Genomic DNA, 26,286 nt, shown 5'->3' on the forward strand with positions numbered 1-26,286 from the left:
AATAATTTACTAAAGTGTTATAAACCCTCAACCCTAAACCCTAAACCCGATACCGTAATCATTTTATAAAATTTTAAAAATTGTTTTGTAACTTTTATTTAAGTGTTTATTGAAGGCATTTAATAAAGTTTTATAAAACTTAAAACCTAAACCTTAAACCATAAACCCTAAGCATTTTATAAACCTTGAACACTCTATCCTAAATCCTAAACCATAAACCCCAAACCCAAACCCTAAACCATAAACCATAAAAGGTAAGAATTTTATAGCATTTTAAAAATCGTCTTTTAAATTTTATTTAAGTGCTTATTAAAAGCTTTTAAAAAATTGTTATAAAGTTTAAAACCTAAACCATAAACCCTAAACCAAAAATCTAAAATAGAAACCCTAAATCGTAAACCCTAAGAATTTTATAACTGTTTAAAAAGCAGTTTGGAAATTTTATTTAAGTCTTTATTAAAAGCATTTACTAAGGCCTCATAAACCCTAAACCCTAAATCCCAAATGCCAAACTGTAAACATGGGACCCAAAGAATTTTATATCATTTTAAAAAGAATTTTGTAACTTTTATTTAAGCCTTGATTAAAACCATTTACAAAAGCTTTATAAACGATAAATGCTAAACACTAAACCACCCTAAAACCTTAACCCAAAACCCTAAACTATAAACCCTAAACATTAATCATTTCATAACATTTTAAAAATCATTTTGTAACACTTATTACAATGTTTATTAAAACAATTTACTAAAGCGTTATAAACCCTAAACACTAAACCCTAAACTCTGAACCCCAAGCCTAAAACCCCAAACCTTAAATCCTAAACTCTAAGCATTTTATAACATTTTAAAAAGTGTTTTGTAGCTTTTATTTAAGTATTTATTAAAATAATTTACCTGAACCCTTATAAAACCTAAATCTTAAACCCTAAACCCCAAACCCTAATCCATAAGCATTTTATAACATTTTAAAAAGAGTTTTTTTAAATTTTATTTAAGTGTTTATTAAAAGAATTTACTAAATCCTTATAAAATTTAAATCCTAAAACATGAACCCTAAACCATAAACCCCAAACCCCAAACCCTAAATACTAATCATTTTATAACATTTTAAAAATCATTTTGTAACTTTCATTTAAGTGTTTATTGAAAACATTTTCTAAAGTGTTATAAACCCTAAATCATAAACCCTAAAACCTAAACCCAAAACCCTAAGTATTTTATAACATTTTGAAAAATGTTTTATAACTTTTATTTAACATTTTATCAAAATAATTTACTAAATTTTTATAGACCCTAAAACCTAAACCCCGAACAGTAAACCCTATACTCTAAACCTTAACCATTTTATAAAATTTTAAAAATAATTTTGTAGCTTTTATTTAAGTTCGTATTAAAATAATTTACTAAAGTGTTATAAAACCTAAACCCTAAGCCCCAAACACTACAGCTAAAACCCTAAAACCTAAACCCTGTGTATTTTATAACATTTTAAGATGTGTTTTCTGAATTTTATTTAGGTGTTTATTAAAAGCATTTACTAAAGTGTTATAAACCCTAAAACCTAAACCCCAAGCATTTTACAACATTTTAAAAAGTGTTTTGTAACTTTTATTTAAGTGTTTATTAAAATAATTTATTAAAGTGTTATAAACCTTAAACTATAAGCTTCATGCCCTTAGCCCTAAACCCTCAAACACTAAAACATAAACCCTAATCATTTTATAACATTTTAAAAATCATTTTAAACTTTTATTTATGTGCTTTTTCAAATAATTTACTAAAGTGTTGTAAATCCTATACCCTAAACCATAAACCCTAAATGATCTTTTTTTACTATTTCAAAAAGTGTTTTTTAACTTTAGTGTTATGAATTATAAACGCTAAACCCTAAACCATAAATGATAAAACCTAAACCCTTAACTTGAAACTCTAAATCCCAAAGCGTAAACCCCAAATGATAAACCCTAAACACTAAGAATCTTATAACATTTCAGAAAGTGTTCTATGACTTTTATTTATGTGTTTATTAAAAGAATTAACCAAATTGTTATAAAACCTAAACCCCAAACCCCAAACCCCAAACCCTATATCCCAATGCTTAAAGCATAAAGAATAAACCCTAAAATCATTTACTAAGGTCTTATAAACTCTAAACCCTAAACCCCAAAATCTAAACCCTAAGCCCTAAACCCAAAACCCTAAAGCCTAAGAATTTTATAACATTTTAAAAACCCCTAAACCCCTAATCTCTAAACCCTTAACATTAAACCCCAAAGCCTAAACCCTAAAAATCCCTAGACCTTAAAAACATTAAAACACCATAAACCATCAAAAACCATAAAACCTAAAAAACCCTAAACCCTAAAAAACCCTAAATCTTAAAAAAACCCTAAACCCTAAAAACCTCAAGAATCCCTAAACCTTAAAACCAGTTTTTTAACATTTTATAAGTGTTTATTAAAAGAATTTATTAAAGCATTATAAACAATAAACCCTATGCCCTAATACCCACACCCCCAACCTAAACCCTAAACCATAAGTACTTTATAACATTTTAAACACCAATCCCTAAACCCTAAGTATTTTATAACATTTTAACAAGTGTTTGTAACTTTTTTTAAGTGTTTATTTAAAGACTTTATTAAATTGTTATAAACCCTAAACCCTAAGCATTTTATTAGGGTTTAGCAAGTGTTTTGTAAAATTTTAAAACCGTAAACATTTTATAACATATTAATAAGTATTTTGTAACATTTTTTAAGTGTTTATTAAAAGAAATTACTAAAGCATTATAAACCCTAAACCCTAAAACCTACAACCTAAGATTTTTATAAAATTTTAACAAAAGTTTTGTAACCTTTTTAAAGTGTTTATTAAAACAATTTTCTAAAGTGTCACTCAAACCTAAACCCTAAGCAATTTATCACATTTTAGCAAGTGTTTTGTAACCTTTTTCTAAGTGTTAATAAAAATGATTTACTAAAGTTTTAAAAACCCTAAACCCTAAACTCTAAACCCTAAGCATTTTATAACATTTAAGAAAGTATTTTGTAACTTTTTTTAAGTGATTATAAAAATAATTTATTGAAGTATTATAAGACCTAAACCCTAAACCATAAGAAATAAGCATTATAACATTTTGAAAAACATTTTATATGTTTTTGTAAGTGTTTCTAAAAAGAATTCACTAAAGTATTGTGAACCATAAACCCTAAATCTTAAGCATTTTATAACATTTCTTAACGAGGATTTTGTAACTTTTTTTAAGTGTTTATTAAAAGAATTTAGTAAAATGTTATAAACCCTAAATCCTAAACCATAAGTATTTTATAACATTTTAAACCCAAAACCCTAAACACTAAACCCTAAACTCTAAACGCTAAGTATTTTACAACATTTTCACGAGCATTTTCTTACTTTTTTTAAGTGTTTATTAAAAGCATTTACTAAATTGTTATAAACCCTAATCCTTAAACCATGAGCATTTTATAGAATTTTAAATCGTAAACCCTAAGCATTTTATAACATTTTAACATGAATTTGTAACCTTTTTTATGTTATTATTGAAAGAATTTATCAAAGTGTTATAAATCCCAAACCCTAAACCATATACCCTATCCCTAAACACTAAGACTTTTACCACGTTTAAAAATACATTTTCGTATCTTTTTTAAGTGTTTATTAAAAGCATTTAAGTAAAGTGTTACAACCTTAAACCCTAAACCCCAAACCCTAAACCGTAAACCCTAATCATTTAATAACATTTTAAAAAGTGTTTAGTTAGCTTGTTCATGTGTTTATTAAAAGCTATTTATAAACTTTTATAAAGCCCAAAGCCTAAATACTAAATCCCAAACCCTAAACCCTAAATAATAAACCCTAAACCCTAAAACATGTAAACTAAATACTTGACCATAGGCATTTTATAACATTTTTAAAAGCATTTTGTAACTTCTATTTAAGAGTTTATTAAAGGAATTTAGTAAATTGTTATAAATCTTACACCACACACCCTAAATACTAATCCCCAAAACCTAAACCCTAAACCTAAACCCCAAGCCCTAAACCCTAAACCATAAACCCTAAAACTTTTACAACAATTTAAGAAGAATTTTGTAACTTTTATTTAAGTTTTTATTAAAATAATTTACTGAAGTGTTATAAACCCTAAGCCATAATCACAAAAACCTATACCCTAAACACAAAAACATTAACCCTAAGCCCAAAAACCTAAACCATAAACCCTAAACCCCAAACCCCAAACCCTAAACCCTAACCATGTTATAAATTTTAAAAATTGTTTTGTAACTTTTATTTAAGTGTTTATTAAAGGAATTTACCAAAAAGTTAGATATCCTAAACATTGAAACCGAAACCTTAACCCAAAACCCCAAACCTTAAACCCTAAATCCTAAATCCCAAACCCGAAACCATAAACCCTAATCATTTTATAAAATTTTAAATAGTATTTTGAAACTTTTATTTAAGTGTTATTAAAAGCATTTACTAAAGTCTTATAAACCCTAACCTCTAAACCCCAAACCCAAAACACTAAATCATAAAACCTAAACCCTAAACCTTAAACCCTAAACCATAAACCTCGGTATGTGAGTATAGGAGGGAGAAAATTGTGGTACATAAGATACGCTTCTTCATAAAGCTTTTTCCTTTTATTTATTTTTCTTTGTAACTCCTCGAGGCTCAATGAGACGAATGCATTATGTGTAACATGTAGCAGCGGATACACCCTTAAGGTCGGGTGGTTCATCCCTACACCCTAAACCCAAACCCTAAACCAAAAACCTTAAACCCAAAATCTAAACACTAAACCCTAAGCATTTTATAACATTTTAAAAAGTGTTTTGCAACATTTATTTAAGTGTTTATTAAAAAAATTACTAAGGTTTTGTAAACCCGAAACCATGAACCCTAAACCAAAAATCTTCAAACTCAAACCCTAAGGATTTTATAAAGTGTCATAAACCCTAAACCTTAAACCCTAATCCATAAAGCCTAAACTGCAAACATGTAACCCTAAACCCTAGACCCTAAACCCCAAACCCTAAATCCAAAACCCTAAATTCTAAACCCTAAACCCTATGCATTTTTTAACAATTTTAAAAACATTTTGTAACATTTATTTAAGTGTTTACTAAAATCATTTACTAAAGTGCTATAAACCCTAAACCCTAAACTCTAAACCCTAAACTCTAAGTATCTTATAGCATTTTAAAAAGTGTTTTGTAAATTTTATTTAAATGTTTATTAAAAGCATGTACTTCAGTGTTATAATCCCTAAACCATAAACTGTAAACCCTAAACTCTAGACTTAAAACCCTAAAACCAAAACCCTAAACCCTCAACAATTTATAGCATTTTAGAAACGGTTTCGTAACTTTTATTTAAGTTTTTATTAAGAGAATTTACTGAAGTGTTATAAACCATAAACCATAAACCCTAAACGATGAACCCTAAATCCTATAGCCTAAACCTATACCCTAATCATTCTATAACATTTTAAAAAGTGTTTTTTAACATTTATTTTACTGTCTATTAAATGAATTTACTAAAGTGTTATAAACCTTATAATATAAATGATAAACCCTAAACCCTAAGCATTTTATAAACCTTAAACACTCTACCCTAAAAACTAAACCCAAAACCCTAAACCTTACACCATAAACCCCACACACTAAACCCTAAACCATAAATGCTAAGCATTTTATAACATTTTAAAAAGCGTTTTGTAAATTTTATTAAAGTGTTTATTAAAAGCTTTTAAAAAAGTGTTATAAACCCTAAATTCAAAACCATAAATCCTAAACCCTAAACCCCAAATAATAAACCTCAAAACATTAACTCTAAACCATAAACACTAAGAATTTTAGAACATTCTAAAAAACAGTTTGTAACTTTTATTTAAGTATTTATTAAATGCAGTTACTCAAGTGTTATAAACCCTAAACCCTAAGCTCTAAACCTGAAAGACAAAACCCTAAACCATAAATCATAAGCATTTTATAACATTTTAAAAAACGTTTTGTAACTTCTATTTAAGTGTTTATCAAAAGCATTTACTAAAGTATTATAAACCCTAAACCCTAAACCTAAAACCCAAAACCGTAAACCATAAGCATTTTATAACGTTATAAAAAGCATTTTGGAACTTTTATTTAAGTCTTTATTAAAAGAATTTACTAAGGTATTATAAACCGTAAAACCTAAATCCCAAAGGCCAAACCGTAAACAATAAACCATAATAATGTTATATCATTTTAAAAAGAACTTTGTAACTTTTATTTAAGCCTTTATTAAAACCATTTACTAAAGTCTTATAAAGCATAAACCCTAGACGCTAAACCCTAAACCCTAATCATTTTATAACATTTTAAAAATAATTTTGTAACTTTTATTACAATGTTTGTTAAAATAATTTACTAAAATGTTATAAACCCTAAACACAAAATGCTAAACTCTAAACGCCAAGCATTTTATAAAGCTTAAACATTCTACACTAAACCCTAAACCCTAAACCCCAAACAATAAGCCTCAAACCCTTAACTCTAAAAAATAAAGACTAAGCATTTTATAACATTTTAAAAAGGAGTCTGTAACTTTTATTTAATTTTTTGTATAAATCATTTACTCAAGTGTTATAAACCCTAAACCCTAAACTCCAAACCCGAAACCCAAAACCGTAAATCCTAAATCCTAAACCCTAAATCATAAGCATTTTATAACATCTTAAAAGTTGTTTTGTAACTTTTATTTAAGTGTTTATGAAAATCAATTACTAAAGTGTTATAAACACTAAAACCTAAACCTTAAACCTTGAACCTAAAACCCAAAATCAAAACTGAAAACCCTAAACCCTAAATCCCAAAGGCCAAACCGTAAACACTAAACCATAAGAATTTTATATAATTTTAAAAAGAATATTGTCACTTTTATTTAAGCTTTGAATAAAACCATTTACCAAAGTATTATAAAGAATAAACACGGTAAACCACCGTAAACCATAAACCCAAATCCTAAACGCTAAACCCTAAACCCTAATCATTTTATAACATTTCAGAAATCATTTTGAAACTTTTATTATAGTGTTTATTAAAATAATTTACTAAAGCATTATAAACACTATACACTAAACCCTAAACTCTAAATCCCAAACCTAAAACCCTAAACCCTAAACCTTAAATCCTAAACTCTAAGCATTTTATAAAATTTTAAAAAGTGTTTTGTAACTTTTATTTATGTGTTTATTAAAATGATTTACTAAACCATTGTAAACCCTAAACCTTAAACCCTTAAGCCCAAACCATAAGCCCTAATCATTTTCTAACATTTTAAAAAGAGATTTTTAACTTTTATTTAAGTGTTTATTAAAATAATTTACTAAATCCTTATAAACCCTAAATCATAAAACATGAACCCTAAACACTAAAGCCGAAACCGCAAACCCCAAACCTTAAATACTAATCATTTTATAACATTTTAAAAAGTGTTTTGTAACTTTCATTTAATTGTTTATTAAAAGAATCTTCTAAAGTGTTATAAACCCTACACCCTAAACCCTAAAACCTAAACCCAAAACCTTATGTATTTTATAACATTTCGAAAAGTGGTTTGTAACTTTTATTTAACTTTTTTATTAAAATAATTTACTAAATTGTTATAAACCCTAAAACCTAAGCCTTGAACTGTAAACCCCAAACCATAAACCCTATACCCTAAACCTTAATCATTTTATAAAATTTTAAAAATAATTTTGTAGCTTTTATTTAAGTGTTTATTAAAATAACTTACTAAAATGTTATAAAACCTAAACCCTAAGCGCCAAACACGACACGTGAAACCCTAAAACCTAAACCCTATGTATTTTATAACATTTTAAAAGGTGTTTTCTAAATTTTATTTAGGTGTTTATTAAAAGAATTTACTAAAGTATTATAAACCCTAAAACCTAAACCATAAGCATTTTACAACTTTTTAAAAAGTGTTTTGTAACTTTTATTTAAATGTTTATTAAAAGAATTTACTAATGTGTTATAAACCTTAAACCATAAACCCTAAACCCTAAATCCTAAACACCCAAACCCTAAAACCTAAACCCTAATCATTTTATAACATTTTAAAATGCATTTTAAACTTTTGTTTAAATGTTTATTAAAATAATTTACGAAAGTGTTATAAATCCTAAACCCTAAACCCTAAATTCTATTTTTCTTAATATTTTAAAAAGTTTTTTGTAACTTTAGTATTATAAATCCTAAACCATAAACCCTAAACCATAAACTCTAAAACCTAAACCCTAAACCTAAAACACTAAATCCTAAACTGTAAAACCCAAACGGTAAACCCTAAACACTAAGAATTTTATAACATTTTATAAATTGTTCTGTAACTTTTATTTAAGTGTTTATTAAAAGAATTTACTAAAGTGTTATAAAACCTAAACCCTTAACCCCAAACCCAAAACCCTATATCCTAATGCTTAAAGCCTAAAGGATAAACACCAAAATCATTTACTAAGGTCTTATAAACCCTAAGCCCTAAAGCCTAAAGCTTCAAAGCATTTACTAAGTTCTTATAAACTCTAAACACTAAATTCCAAAAACTAAACCCTAAACCCTATGGCGTGAGTGCAAAACCCTAAACCCTAAATATTTTATAACATTTTAAAAAGTGTTTTGTAACTTTTATTTAAGTTATACTAAAACGATTTACTAAAGTGCTATAAACCCTAAACCCCTAATGCCTAAACCCTTAACCTTAAACCCCAACCCCTAAACCCTAAAAACCCTAAAAATCGTAAAAAACCATAAACCATAAAAAAACCCTAAAAATCCATAAACCCTAAAAATACCCTAAACCCCAAAAAGCCCAAAAAACCCTAAACCCTAAAAACCATTTTTTAACTTTATTATAAGTGTTTATTAAAAGAATATATTAAAGCACTATAAAACATAAAACCTAATACCCACAACCCCAACCTAAACCCTAAACCCTAAACCATAAGCACTTTATAACATTTTAAACCCCAAACCCTTAGTATTTTATAACATTTTAAGAAGCGTTTGTAATTTTTTTTTTAACTGTTTATTTAAGGAATTTACTAAATTGTTATAAATCCTAAACCCTAATCTTTTTATAACTTTTTAGCAAGTGTTTTATAACTTTTTTCAATTGTTTATTAAAAGGATTTACTAAAGTTTTATAAACCCTAAAACCTAAACTCTAAACCCTATGCATATTATAACATTTTAAACCCTAAACCGTGAGCATTTTATAACATTTTAAAAAGTGTTTTGTAACCTTTTTTAAGAGTTTATTAAAAGAATTTATTGAAGTGTTATAAGACCTAAACCCTAAACCCTAAACACTAAGCATTTTATAAAATTTTAAAAAGTGTTTTGTCGCTTTTTTTAGGTGTTTATAAAAAGAATTTACTAAATTCTTATGAACCCTAAACCTGAAACCTTAAGTATTTTATAGCATTTTAAACCCTAAACTTAAACCCTAAGCATTCAATGACATTTTAACAAGCTTTTTGTAACTTTATTTCAAGTTTTTATTAAAAGCATTTACCAAAATGTTATAAACCCTAGATCCTAAACCGTAAGCATTTTATAACATTTTAAACCCAAAACCCTAAACACTGAAGCCTAAACTCTAAACCCTAAGTATTTTATAACATTTTAACAAGAGTTTTATTATTTTTTTAAAGTTATTATTAAAAGCATTTACTAAATTGTTATAAACCCTAAACCCTAAGCATTTTATAACATTTCAACAAGAGTTTTGTAACTTTTATTTAAGTGTTTATCAAAATAATTTACTAAAGTGTTATAAACCCTAAACCGTAAACCCTAAAAACTAAACCCTTAACCCCAAACCCCAAACCCTAAACCCTAAAACCTAAGCATTTTATGATCTATTAAAAGTAATTTTGTAACTTTTATTTAAGTGTTTATTAAAATAATTTACTAAGTTTTTATAAAACCTATACCCTAAACACTAAACCCCAAACCCTAAACCCTAAACCCTAACCCTAATCATATAATAACATTTTAAAAAGTGTTTTGTAACCGTTTTTGATTATTTATTAAAAGAACTTAATAAAGTTTTGTAAAAACTAAACCCTAAACCCCAACCCCAAACCCTAAACCCTAAATAATAAACCCTAAACCATAAACCGTATAAACTAAACCGTAAACCCTAAGCATTTTATAACATTTTAAGAAATGTTTTGTAACTTTTATTAAGTTTTTATTAAAAGAATTTACTAAATTGTTATAAACCTTAAAGCATACACCCTAAAAGAAACCCCAAAACCTAAACCAAAACCCTAAACCCCAAGCCTTAAACCCTAAGCCATAAACCCTAAGAATTTTATAACAGTTTAAAAAGAATTTTGTAACTTTTGTTTAAGTGTTTATTAAAAGAATTTACTAAAGTGTTATAAACCCTGAACCATAAATAGAAAAACCTAAACCCTAAACAAGAAAACTTAAACCCGAAACCCTAAATCCCAAACCCCAAATCCTAAACCCTAAACCGTAAACCATAAACCCTAAACCCAAAACCCAAAATCCTAATTCCTAAACCGTAAACCCTAGACACTAACCATTTCATAACATTTTAAAAACTGATTTGTAACTTTTATTTAAGTGTTTGTTAAAAGAGTTTAGTAAAATGTTGTACACCCAAAACACTAAACCCTAAACCTAAACCCAAACCCCAAACATTAAACCCTAAACCCTAAAACTTAAATCCTAAACCCTAAACCCGAAACCCTAAATATTTTATAACATTTTAAAAAGTATTTTGAAACTTTTATTTAAGTGTTTATTAAAATCATTTACTAATGTCTTATAAACCCTATTTCTCGATAATCCACCCAAGCTTTAACCATCGCATTACAAAAAAAAGGGCTACAATATGATTACATCAAGAAGATATGGATGACCTAGTGACTATGTTGTGACAATGACGACACTCTCCCCATTTTATAAGATAGGCCACTTAGGCAAATAATAGAAAATGTATCAATTGCGCAAAAACCTAATATAAGTTATTACAATATATCCACATGAGGGTAGTTTAGTGAAGATTTACAAGTGTCATGTGGTGGTTGGAAGCCACCTCCACAGTTTTGTGGTCTTTAAGCTAAGGATCCACATTTCAAGAACTCCTCGTGACATGGTTTTTTGCTCTATAAAAGAGGATCCAAGCTTTAATTCTCCTCATCATGTCCTAATTCAAAAAAAACTCCAAGTATTGCACTCTTCAAGAAAGAATCCCTCAATACAACCACTCAACATCTTAGACTATGGCATGTGCTTTTAGTTGTCCTATGGAGGATTAATTTTACTCCTAGTGCATGTTATGATGATCTAGACTTATGTAGGAACGCAAAAGAATAAAAATATAAACATAAAAATAGAGTTGAAGCAGAAATAAAACTTCATGCCATTAATATCAAAGAATTGAAATATTCTTACATACAACATGGAAATAAATTATCTTGGGCAATGGTAGCTTATCTCAAAGAAGAGATGTGGCGGCTACATGTTGCAGTTACGCCTCTAAAGCTCCAACAATCGTTCTAAAATGTATCTATAATATATGTACATAGTAACGATTTTAGGGTGGGTTACAACTATGGCTGCAAAAGTTCACAATATATATACAAGGTTTTATTAGATGACATAAACATCAAAACTATGTCATATTATATTAACACTAAAATTTAAACGTAAATAATTTTTAGGGTATGGTATGGCTATGGCCTCAAAGTTCAACTGCATCATAAGACACATGTTTTGATGGGCATGGCTATTTAAATATTAACACATATTTTAGAGTAAGAGGCACACATTAATATCAATGCTAATAGTAATATTAACATTAATGATAATACTAATATTAATATATTAACAATAATATTAATATATATTATAGTAGTATTAATATACTAACATTAATATTAATATATATTATATTTACTAATATAAAAAAATATATGTTGTTATTTATATTACTTATATTAATGCTTTAACATAATAATATTAATAGATAATCAATAGTATTGATATTCATAAATTATGGTTTTATATATTAGCTTATAATCAAACTACTAGTACTTCATGTGGCTTAATACATTAATAATTGATTAATTACGACCTACTATAATTGTTAGTGCTTAATACGATTGAAAATGATGAATTATAATTAATTAATGTTAACCATTAATTATTATGTTATCCACATTAACTATTTGAGCTAGGTAACTAAATATATCAAATTATTACATTTAAAAATATTATTACATAAATAATTATTATATGAAATTATTAAGAATATATTAACCTTATTATTAATAACATTAATGCTAATATTTGTATTGTCAATATTATATATAATTATTTTTATCGTTAATGTCTAAAATGTAACTATTATGAACATTATTTATGAATATTAATGATAATACATAAACCTTATTAATTAACTTTTATTAATGTTAATATTATAGCTTAATTGTTATTAATATTAGAAGTATTTCTAATAATGTATAAATTTTTATATATTAATACATGTGTAATATTTGTATTTATAGATGATAATATATTAACGATAAACCTATTTTTATAGAGTATATTTACTAAACATATTTTATTAAGTTTATTTTACTAATAATAGATTTATTGAGTGTGATTTCATATATTAGTTAATATTATATGGTGGAATTATGTTTTAATATGTTAATTTTTATTTAAAAATATAGATTCTTAGTACTTATTATTTGAAATAATTATATATTTTAATATTTGTATTCTTAATATAAAATTTATTAATGTATTATTATTGTAATATTCAAAGAAACCAAACCTTTTTTATAAAAAATCTTCAATCACTCATAGCAAAGAGTTGTTTACTTCCATCTTTATAGGATAAGTATGTACCTTGGTTATTTTTAATTAAATCTTAATCTAAAACTCAAAACCTAAATTTGAAACTAATTTCGCTATTTTTAATTAAACCTTAATGTAAAACACAAAACCTTAATTTGAAACTCATTCATGCACTATGTTAGTTATTCTTTAACAAGTGGATTGCATTGCAATTCTATTACATTACAATTTTTCAAGAAGAGTTGTAGCGTATGTTGGCTAAATTCTCGTAGGAAATTTCACCTCAATAAAAAAATCAAAACCTAGATTTGAAACTTGTTCCTGCACTATTTGATCTATTATTTAACAATCGTACTACATTGTGATTCTATTGCATCACAATTTTGCAAAAAGAGTTGTAGTGTAAATTATCTAAATTCTCATAAAAAAATTCAACAGGAGCCCTAAACCCTAAACCCTAAATGGTGGCAGATGGTGTAACCCCTGGGGCAACAATGGAGGCTGAACTAATAGATTATTCTAAGGACCCCCTCGAAGGTATATCCATTTTCAGCAGGCACACAAGCTCTGAGGTTTTCTTCGCTTTCTACAGAGAATTAACTAATGTCATTGCTCCACTCCCACCACTCACGAGTCCTTCCAGTGTGGTCATCAATCTGCCTGAAGTGTCTCCCTCTTGGTTTCCCTCTGACATTCCTACCGTGACGCCAATATCCCATCAGTTCACGATGAGGAACACAGGCCCTTCTCCAGCGATAGGTTCATTCAAACACTCATCCCTCCAACCCTCTACCACCTCACATTACCCATGTCAGTCTCACGAGGTACTGTCTCCCATCATTTCAACCTCAGCTCCTATTCCCCCATCTCGCTATTACATGAATGTCCCCCCTCTCCCAGATGCCTTGCATGCTTGCCCTGACCTACCTCCACAAACCCTAACCCTAATCCTGCTAACCCTAATTTTGACGAAGCTCAAGGCTGCAAAGAGGCTGCAGAGCCAAGACCTGGAAAGAGGTTAAGGTGCATTAAACCCAAGGCAAAAGAGGCTTTCATTGACTGAGAAGACTTCCAATGGCAAGATACCATGGACATGGTTGCAAAAATCCTAGTGGGAAGAGTTAGGGAATGAAACTACTCTACGGCAAGACTAAAACAATGGGTCATGAAAATATGTGGCCAACATCTCGTTGATTTTCCTTTCATACAAACCTTTGTCTGTGGTTAGTTTTCTCTGGAATTTGTGTGATCATAACATACAAATTGGGTATTGTCCTCCTTCTGGCATATTGAGCATGCCCCGATAATGCTAAGGAGGTGGAGTCAGCTTTTTGACCCAGACAGAGAACAACTTGAGGCTGGGCCAATATGGGTTCACCTCCCTCATCTGTCGCTTCAATTCTAGAATGAGGACATCTTCAGGGGAATTAGAAACTTTGTGGGCACCTTCTTAGATTACGGTAGATCATACCTCTCCACTGGGGTTATGGCCTATGCATGGATCCAGGTACATTTAGACAGAAGAGGAGGGCTAGAGGAGCAAGTCACCCTATGTTGGAGGAACTACAATCGAAGCCAAATACTTGATTATGTGTAGGTCCCCTTTCAATGTAGACGATGCCATACAGTTGGTCACCTATACAAAGACTACCCTGTTCTAGGGAAATCGAAGACTCAAAACAAAGGGATGTAATCGCCCTCAATGAAAACTCAGAGATAGGCAGATCACTCGAAGGATGAAAAGCATATAGACACTGAAGCATTTGGATCCAAGCCAGTCTGAGCAACACTGAATAAGCACGGGAAAACACCTCTTTGGCCCCCTTCACCTCCGTTGACCAGGTCTAAGGTGGCCGTTAGAGCCGCGCTATCTTTGGGTATGTCAAATTATGAACCTTGCTCTGCAACATTTACAATTTCTTCGGCGTATAATGATAAAGCTATGGGACCCCATCAGAGCCCTGTTACCTTACCATCCCACCCCAATCACATTAAATGTGCCCTCATTCCCCCTCCTCCTACTATATCACGTACCCCCCCTTGTTTTCCAGAGGAGGTGCAATCTGAATTGAATCCTGGAATTGATCCCATTCCCCATCATTACCACCTTCGCTCACATTCTCGGTCCTGGGCACTTGATGCTATCAACATTGGTGTTCTACCTTCTCCAACCTCTTTGAAACTCCCTGGAGGTAGACTTTCCTCCCTATCAAAATCTAAATAGCAGGGGGGATGGAGATTTCCACGGGGAGACAACCTACTCTTGAGAGGGTCCTTAGAGCACAAAATCCCTTGGAACCATCTCCCCCATGAAGGTCCTCTCTTTCAACTGTAGAGGGATTGCTAGTCCTAAGAAGAAACTAGCTTTGTGAAGGCTCCTCCAGAATGAACCGACCGATATATTCTTATTACAAGAAACTCTAGGTGTTGTTGATGCCATATCCCCTCTTCTAGAATCCATGCTCATTGGATGGCACTTCCAAGCCATAGATTTAAATGGCCACTGCGGTGGAATTGCCCTAGGATATAATCCACCCTTGATAAATTTGATCAACACCTAGGGTGGCATTAGATTTATAGGGGCGGATACCTTCTCTACTGAACTGGGAACTGATATTAGACTGATAAATGTCTACGGACCCTACCACCATCTAGAGGACTTCTGGGAGCATATTCTAGCATCCAATATCTTGCATTGAGATAACATCATTTTTGGTGGGGAACTTAACTTCTCTCTTGGTTTTCTGAGACATGGGGGCACCATGCCCAAGTCGATCCTCTATCAGCATTTTTCAAACACCTCCTACAAACCCATAGTTACATCGACATCCCCTCTACTAACTTAGTCCCGACTTGGAGGAACAGAAGATGTGGACAGAATAGTCTTGCCATAAGGCGAGATCGCTTCCTCATTAAGGAGTGATTCCTTGAGAGAGGATATACATACTGCTAGTGGGTTGGCTTGGGAGGATTATCGGATCACTTGCTAATATAACTTAATATTCGAGGATAAATAAGCAAACCACGAGCCCCCTTCAAATTCAACTCCACCTAATTAAAGGATAATTCCTATATCTGCCTAATCACAGACTTTTGGAAGGCCCACCCACCTGCTGACTAAAGGCACATCACTACTAGATTCATCGACAACCTAAAAGAATAGAAGAAGCTATCAAACATTTGGGCTCATAACAAGAGGGTACTAGATAAACAAAATCTAAGAGACACTGAATTAGAAATTGCTGATATGGAGGATGAATGCAGGGGACTCTTTCCAACAAATGATCATAGGGATAATCTCATCGCGTTAATAACCAAGAGGGGGAACATCCTTAAAAAAGGGGAGGAAACATGGAGATTGTGAAGCAGAGCAATATGGCTGAAGGAGGGATATGACAACTCAAAATTCTTCCATAAATTTTCAAATGGAAGAAAATAAATCAACACTATCTGGATTTTGATGAATGGGTAGGGTATTGAGATGGACACCTTCCCTCAATTGGCCACACTCGCCACCTCACATTTCAAAAAGGTCTATCAGGCTCCTCGTAATTCCACCCTACCAAAGGTCATAAGAGTAGCACAACTTTTTCATTGGTTTGTCGATCAGGGAGATGCTATGGATTTGAATAGAGAATTCACTCTTGGGGAACTGGAGGCCACCCTAAAATGGTTTAAGAGGGAAAAGAACCCTTGTCCAGATGGCTGGTTGGTTGAGTTTTATTTTGCTTTTTTTGATATCCTAGGATAAGATTTACTCAAGGTCATTGAGGAATGCAGGATATCTGGGCAAATGCATGGGGCCATCTATTCCACTTTCATCACCCTCATCCCCAAATCAGAAAACCCATTAACATTTAATGATTTTCATCCCATATCCCTATGCAACTGCATATACAAAATCATCTCCAAAATCATTACAAATCACCTCCATTCCATTCTTTCCACCCACATCTCCTCGGAACAATTTGCCTTCCTGCAAGATCGACAGATACATGAAGCTATAGCAATAGCCTAGAAAGTATTACACTCAATACAAACAAAGAAGATTAAAGGTATGATCTTCAAAGTTGATCTATCTAAGGAATTTGATCATGTAATTTGGTAATATATCAGAATTCTCCTAACACATTTAGGATTTCCTATGGTAGTTATAAAATTTATAATGTGCTGCATCACTAATATATCCTTTAGTGTCATGATAAATGGAGCTTCTTCTCCTTTCTTTCCTCTAAAAAAGGACTCAGGTAAGGATGTCCCTTGTCACCACTACTCTTCCTACTGGTTATTGAAGGTCTCAACAGACTTATTAAGGATATGCATCTTAGAGGCAAGCTTATGGGAATTAGGATCACAAAGTGATGCACAATAACACACCTCCTCTTTGTGGACGATGTGTTAATATTTACCGATGGGGGAATAGGAGATCTAACTACTATACAACACTCTATAAACCTATTCCACACTACAACTAGTATGGCTATTAATAACACAAAATCCACCCTCACTATATTTGACTACTCCCCTCGTGAGATTTAGTTTGCACTACAAAGCTTTCCTTTCACTTTGTTATTGCTGGAAGAAGGCCTCTGGTACCTGGGGTACAGGCTGAAGTCACTCCACTATAAAATAGATAATTGGACATGGTTGATCTCTAATCTAGAAACGAGACTTAATATATGGTATCACAAATATCTCTCTAGAGCGGAAACACTAGTGCTTATCAAAGTTGTTCTTGAGGCCACCTTGGTGTACTAGATGTCACTAGCTTGGATACCAAGAGGCATCCTTACAAGATTACAAAATCTTTATTGTAGATTCCTCTGGAATGGAAAACAAATAGGGAGGATTTTTGCATGGGCCAAATGGGATTTGTTGTCCATACCAAAGAAATGGGGAGGCTAGGGCATTAGAAAATTGGAAGATTTCTCCACAGCACTAGTGGCCAATCTAGGATAGAAATTAATCACTTCTAGGACTCTCTGGACCAAAGTAGCCTCCTCAAAATACATTGATCCATTAAGGATGATGGAATGGCTGAGACAGACAAGTCGGAATAAAACAAAGATCTCTAACATTTAGAAAGTGGTACTAAAATCATTGTAACTAATTTGAGACGAGCTTCCCTGGAGAATTCATGATGGGACATTTGTTCGAATCGGCCTTGACCCTTAATTAGGATGTGGGAATGCATATTTATTACCACAAGGACATATAAAACACCTCAAAGTGTCTAGCATCACCCACATCAATCAGATTGCTGACCTAGAGAGATCTACCTTCCTACATCAATCTTGGAAATCAATTGACAGCCTACACATACCTCGTCAATGACACCACCATTGAACAACTTACACAACAGATCTAACTGAATCTCATATCCAAATCTTGGAAGGGTAGGATGAGATTATATGGGCAATTGCAAAAAATGGTCAGTACTCTCCCAAAGAGGATATCTTCACCTTGCCAATAGACATAGACCACAAGAGATTGATATATGGTAGAAATGAATGTGGAAGCTCAAAGCCCCCCTAGAACAAGAATACTCATGTGGTCAATTTTGAAAAACAAATTCTCGAGCAGAGACAACCTGATCAAGAGAGGTCTACATGGGCCCTTCTGGTGTTGCTTATGTAAAGACAGTTCAGAAATAGTGGATCACCTATTTCTTACCTGCCCCATCACTATTAACCTCTGGAATACTACGCTCTCACATTCCCCTACACCTAATTCATGGAGAGGTTAAGCTATTAGGGAGGTTTGAGCCAATTGGTGGAAAACAACATCCCCTCCAAAAGAAAGGAACCTCCCACTTCTCATTTGATGGGAAATTTGGATTACCCGGAACCACCTCATCTTTATAGATACCCCCCTCACTGGCCCTCCATCACAGCCTGAATCCTAGTTGATTATAGTAATATTCCTAAAGATGATGATAACACACCCCCCAGACATATCATTCCAGAATCCACAGATCACTCCCAGCCTTGCGCTTATTTTGATGGATCAGCACAAGAAGAAGGATGTGGTGGGGATGTCGTACTTTACTTAACTGACTCCAATTACTACCACATACAAATGGACTTGGCAGAGGCACAAAAAACTATGCAGAACTCATCACAACCAAACATATCATTCATTTTGCTATTGAAAAAATGCAGGAATCTACAAGTGTTTGGGGACTCAAAAATTGTATTCAAATGGATAAACAAAACATCAATATGTCATGCTTACACTCTGCGACACATTTTGGACGAGGTCCATAGATGTATATCATCATTTGATAGTTTTTCATGTCATCATATCTACAGGGAACGAAACTCACTCGCTGACCAACTTTCCGAAGAGACAACAATCCAGCCACATGACATATGGATGACATAGGAACATAGAGATGGGGAGCACTACCAACATTATCATGACCTTTATATGGACCATGTTGTATAGGATCACGAGGAGCCCTATATTATATGATATGCGATTTTTTTCCTATTTATATTTATTTTTATTTTATACCTACAACTACATGTTATAGAAAAATACTCTCTGCGTAGAGTAATCTAAATTTTGATAACTAAATAGTACATATCTAAGGAAATGTCTCCCTACATGGAGAACATATATATAGCTGCTTCTACATTTTGACAAGCTTATAGCCTTTTAAAACTGCATATGCACACAACATTTACAACATATAATTTTCCTTAATATTAATGAAAATTACGATTTTTCCAAGGGAAAAAAATGAGAATATATATATGAAAACTAAATTTTTCTTTTTATATATAAAAATGTGCAATAAGTTATCGAACATTTTATACGACAATGTTATAAAAATAATAATTAAATAGGTGTTAAAATGAATTCATGTTGCCAACAATAACCAACTGCGAGGGTGAGATACAGACATAATTAGATGTTAAAATGAATTCATGTTGCCAACAATAACCAACAGGGTGAGATACATACATAATTAGATGTTAATATGAATGAATGTTGCCAACAATAACCAATAGGATGAGGTACAATATGCCTTGTGGAATTTTATGTTGGTGTAAATAAATGTTTACGTATATCTTCTAGAATTTTACTGGGGTGTAAATAAATGTTTACTCTACTCCACACATTCCTAGCGGATAGAGGCACGACTAGAAGATGTTGCCTAATTGATGAAGATAGGACCACAATGGATGACTTTTTCTGAATGCCCTAGTATTTCATCAACGTTAGTAGTCACTCTATGCCTCTCAGTCATCACTTATCTTCCCTACCTCCTCTTCCCCCACCTGCTCTTCCCCACCTACACATCCACCTCCTCCACCACCTACGCCTCTACCTCCTCCTCTTATTCCACCTCCTCCTCCACCTCCTCCAACTCCTACACCACCTTTGCCTCCTCCTCCTCCTCCACCTCCTCATCCACCACCACCTCCACCACCTCCTCCTCCTCCACCTTCACCTCTGCCTCTCCCTCCTCCTGCTCCTCCTCCGCCTCCTCATCCACCACAACCTCCAACTCCACCTCCACCCCCTCCTACTCGTCCTCCTTCTCCTCCTCCACGTACACCTCCTCCACCACCTTCTCCTCCTCCTCCTCCTCCTCCTCCTCCTCCTCCACCTAAACCTCCACCTACACCTTCACCTCCTCCTTCACCTCAACCTCCACCTTCACCTCCTCCTCCACATCCACCTATACCTCCACCACCTCCTACTTCACATCCACATATACCTCCATGACCTCCTACTCCACTATGACCTCCACCTCCACCACCTCCACCTCCACTCCCTGATCCACCTCCTCCTCCTCCTCCACCTCCACCTCCTCCTAAGCCTTCTCCACCTCCACCACCTTCTCATCCTCCTCAACTTCCTACTCCTCCTCCTCCATCTCCATCTCCAACTCCTCCTCCACCACCACCTCCTCCTCCTCCTCCACCTCCACCTTCTCCATCACCTCAAACTTTTCCTCCTCCTCATCCTCATCCTCCACCTCCACCTCCTCCTCGACCACCACATCTACCTTCTCATCCACTACCTAAAACTCCACCAACAACAACACTTCCTCCTATTCCTTGTCCTCCTCCTCTACTGCCACCATCTCCTCCACCTCCTTCTCCTACTCCACATCCACCATCAAATCTACCTCCTCCTCAACCCCATTCACCTCCTCCTCCTCCTCGTCCTACTCTTCATTTTCCACCACCACCACCACCACCGCGAATGTCGTCGCCTCCGCCTTTGCCTCATCCTCCTCGTCATTCTCCTCCTCCACCTCTTTTGCCTCCACCGCCTCCTTCGATGCCTTCTCCCTCGCCGTTGCCTCTGCCTTCACCTGCTCCTCCTTCCCCTCCTCATCGCTGCCTCCTCCTCATGCTCCTCCTCCTCCACTTCCACCTCCTCCTCCTCCTCTTCCTCTTCCTCCACCTCCTCTGCCTCCTCCACCTCCCCCTCCACCTCCACCTTTTCCTCCTACTCCTCCTCCTCCTCCTCCTCTCCTCTACCTCCTCCACCTCTGCCACCTCCTTCTCTGCCTCTGTCGCCTCTTCCTCCTCTACCTCTGTCACCTCCTCCTCCTCCTTCTCTTCCTCCTCCTCCTCAGAAAACTTAAACAAAATAAAATAAAATTTCATATCATTTCATTCTCCTTATTTATAATACTTATTGATTTATTCTTTACAATGAAAATTTAGATATCAATATATACATGATAATATAACAAATATTATGTATAAAAAATTGCAATATAAATAAGTAATTATGAGAACAACAGTTTAATTAGTAAAATTTAATTTAGTTTTCTAGTTTAAGTCAAATATTATTCTGGGAATTTCACTAGCAAGTTATGATAAAGATGATAAAAATTAGGTGTGGCCACTTATGATTTTCAATGTCAATGTTGTAATAGTGGTGAACAACAAAAGTGAACACCGAGTAATCAAAGTGCAATGTAGTTGTGCAATGTAGTTTAACATGACAACGTTTTCGTGTTTTATTCGAAAGAGGAAAAAATAGCTTTGACTATTTTCTACATATTCATATTTCTACATGTTTATATTTAAAAGTATTAATAATACACTTTTATATTTAAAAATACAATTTATAATGTTGAATTTATTTGTGTATTAAAAATTCCAAAGTATATGATCTCAGTGCCAAATTCCAATTCCAATGAAAAAAACTGAATCAATGCTGAATCTATTTTCATATTAGAATATAGTTAAAAAAATGAGACATCAAAGATTATCACACCACCAAGGAACATTTCCAATGCATTGTTTGACAAACCATGAAAGAGGTGAACGTTTGTAGGAATTTGTATGTTTTTTGGTTCATAATTTTGGGGCTACCCATATCTATGATTGATGTCTTGATAACCATAAGACAAAAGTTCAGTGCAGAGGATTGGGCGGATATAGTAATTGAGGACGGACGAATCTTGATGAGGAAGTGTTCAAACTTTTCAATGTGTAATGAAATATTAAAATTATTAATAAATATTTCCTATAAGTGCATAAAAAAATTATAAATCAGTGTTTAACATTTCAAATGTGCAAACAAAATTATCCATAAACTATATCCATAGCCATAGCTGTACAAAAAACTTATAAACAACATATCCATAAACAAGATCCATAGCTATACAAAAAAATTATAAACAACACATTAGATTGTGCAAAGAAAATTATCCATAAACGCTATCCATGTTTTTATAAACTATACTTTAAAACAAGGGTAAAAAAAAGGCATGGCTTTAAATGTGCAAACAAAATAAACGATATCCGTAGTTTGCTGAAAAAAATTATAAACAAAGATCGAAGAAGAAGGCATGGAATGTTAATATAATTTGAATGGACAAAAATGGCTACTTACCTCCAGCCTGAGTAGAAGTAGTGTTATGAAGTGACAAGGGCCTTGATCGTGGATCGAACACATGATCCTTATATATTCAGTCTGACTCTATCAATAAAAATACAGATCGAACACAGGATCTTCATATATTCAGTCTGACTCTCTCTAAACGAAGATACAGATCCAACACACGATCTTCGTATATTCACTCTCACGCTCTCCCAACAAAGATACAGAGGCAACAACATTGGCGTTACCAATGAAAACACTATCGTCGAACAATTGGCCATCACCATAGTTTCGAAATGATCACATATTGGCATATTGGTTGGGAGAGATTGCGATTGTGAAATCCTTTTCTGAGAAAACGGCTATGAAGAACAGCCCACAGAAAAGCAAAAAGTTACCTAAATTTATAAAGTATAATAGAAAAAGAAAAAAATAACTTGAATTTAAAAACATAATATAAATTACATTCGCTCAAAAAGACCACCTGTTAAATTTAAAAAATACAAAACAAAATAATTTACTTTTAAATTTTAAAGTAAGCAAAGTAAAAAAATTAAAGTTACACACCAAAATAATTTACCTGAAAAGAAATTAAAAAATTAAAACTTAAATTTAAAAAATTGCTTTTGAGGTAAAAGATTGGCGATTTCGCTATATCTCCTAACCCGTGTTTCGCTTGGATGATATCAAACTCAATAAGAAGTATCTCTCTTGTGAGTATTATCTCTCTTTTGAATATGGGAAGGAAGAGGGAACACAAGAAAAAGAGGATGTGCTCATTTCAGAATTAGGACCTCATGAAAAGGTAGGTTTGGCTAGTGATGTAAAGCTATATGATATGAAAACTAATTTTAATGTTAGAAAGAGAAAATAGTTGACGGAAAAGTAAAAAAATAAAAGTTAAATTTCAAAATAACATTTATTTTGTTTTGAAGTAAAATATGAATAGTTTCAAAGTTAGAAATACTACTATTTAATTGTTTTTGTAGTAAAAAAAACACAAAATTTCAAAGTTAAAAAAGTAATGGTGAAATTTAAAAAGGCAATGTGTAAATTGCTTTCTTCAGAGTTGCTTTCTTTCAACAGAATATGCACAAAGTTAATGCTTAAATATGAAATGTCAATCTTTATCTCAATCACTCACACTATCCAACGCGTTTGAATTCACAATTACTAAAATGTGGTGAAAGTCATTATACATATTTTTTTGCTAAATAATAAAATTGTTAAAATAAAATTTGAAGATAAGTTGTTAAATAAGAAAAAAATTATTAGAATTCATATGGCTTAACAACATTTCTCACTAATAAAATAACTTTTTTAACTAATAAATAAAATCACATAGATTAATAATCCTCTTCATTAAAGTCATATGGACTAATAATCCTCTTCATTAGTAATTAAAAAATAATTAATTTATATTTTTTTCTAAATACTTCTAGGTTGGAAAAGTTGAATGATAAATATATAAATAAAATATTTATTTCAAAGTTTGAGATAACCTATTTTTTCAATATTTCTAAGAGCCTTGCAAAACTCTAGGAGTATCAAAAACTTAGCTACTAAATCACTGAGGGTTTTTTAAGTACAATCAATTAGTTATTGGATTAAAACAATGAGGGAAATCATAAGGAAACACACATTGGGTTTCATAATAATATTTTGATCTATAAAAATACATATTAATATATGTATCTATAAATTCACTAATTATAATGAATTTATTATTATATATTTCTATGTATTGCACTATATATTAACCCCCACAAAACTGTTTCCCTTATTTAATGTAACCGTTGACCACTCTGACCATAATATCTTATACAATATGTGCCCCTTAACCAAAAACAAATATGAATGTCAAAACACTAATATGACCCATAACAACTAATTTATTGTGGTCACTCGTACTCTTAGATAATTAAAAACCCTTCAATAATGCATCCTCTAACAACTATTACAATTAAAAAACAATGACAATGGTCAATTGATAACTCTTAGGGGACTAACTCTAAAATTAATTAACACAAGAGGACCTCACAAGTGCGGATCACCAGGAGATCCTCCAAGAAAAATGACACACTAGCTTCACATTAATCTCCAATATTAAATAGATACAATTTGTTAAGGACTGCAAATCATATCCTTGAATAAGAGGAACTAAACGACTAAGAAAAGTATAATGCACAACTATGTAAAAACAATAACCTATTCTCCATTAATTCTAACACTCCCCCTTAATGGAGAAAGGGTTCTTAAACACACCTAACATGTCCTTAAACAACTCAAACTTCAGTCTTCCGAGAGGCTTAGTAAATATATCAGCCATATTATCACAAGAATTACAATATGCAACACAAATCTCTTTGGACTGGACCTTTTCCCTAACAAAATGAAGTTGAGTGTCTTTCTGTGTAGTTTTCTTATGGAACACAAGATTGTAAGCCAGTTTGATGGAACTTTGATTATCGCAATTGATAATTGTAGCTTCTACTGTTCTTCTCCTGCATCTTGGAGAAGTCTGCACAACCAAACTGCCTCACATGCTGCTGCACACATAGCTTGATATTTTGCTTATGCTGAGGATAAGGCTATAGTATGCTGCTTCTTGCTTCACCAAGAGATGACCCCGGACCCAATTCTAAAAGCGTAACCTGCAATTGATCTTCTATAATCTAAATTTCCCGCCCAATCAGAGTTTGCATAACCTGTCAAGCTAACATCAAACGAGTAAGAATAAAAAATACTGAAGTCTGAAGTTCCTTGCAGATACCTCAGTACTCATTTTGATGCAAGCCACTAGTTCTCATGAGGTTGAGTCATGAACTAACTCAAAACACTCACTGCATAAGCTAGATTTAGTCTTGTTGTAGTCAAAGCCTTCAAGCTGCACTAAGTATACTTCTTCTTTTAAATCACCATTTAAGGAAGTAGATTTAACTTCGAGTTGATGTATTTTCCAATGATTCTTAGTGGCTAAAGCAATAATCAATCTAGTAGTGTTTAATTTTGCAATAGGGGAAAATGTTTCCTCAAAATCAATACCTTATTTTTTGGAATACCCCTTTTCAACCAACCTTGCTTTAGACTTATCAATAGACCCATTTGATTTAAATTTCAACTTAAATAACCATCTACAACCTATGGGTTATGTACCATGAGGAAGCTTTAGTAGATCCCAAGTATTGTTCTTAATAATAGATTCATATTCCGCTTTCATTACTTCCTTCCATTCACAACTCTTACTAGTTTCATGAAAATTAGAAGGTTTTGCAATATTTAACATACCAGTTATGAGTGCACAATCCCTTTACCGAGCTGGTAATTGTTTCGGCCTGCTAGATCTCTTGAGTGGTGGGGTGTCAACTATTTTGTTGTGTTCTTCTCTTTGTGGACTGAACTCAATTTCCTCGTCTTTATCCTCTTGTTGTTGTTGCTGTTGTTGTTGTTCTTGCTGGTTGATCCCTGTTTCAACATCCTCATCTAAAAGTAACGGTACATGGCATTCTTCA

The sequence above is a fragment of the Pinus tabuliformis genome, chromosome 2_2 (genome assembly GCF_031772625.1).
Source record: "Pinus tabuliformis cultivar Carrire ecotype Pingquan chromosome 2_2, CPIR1, whole genome shotgun sequence".
NCBI lineage: Eukaryota > Viridiplantae > Streptophyta > Pinopsida > Pinales > Pinaceae > Pinus > Pinus tabuliformis.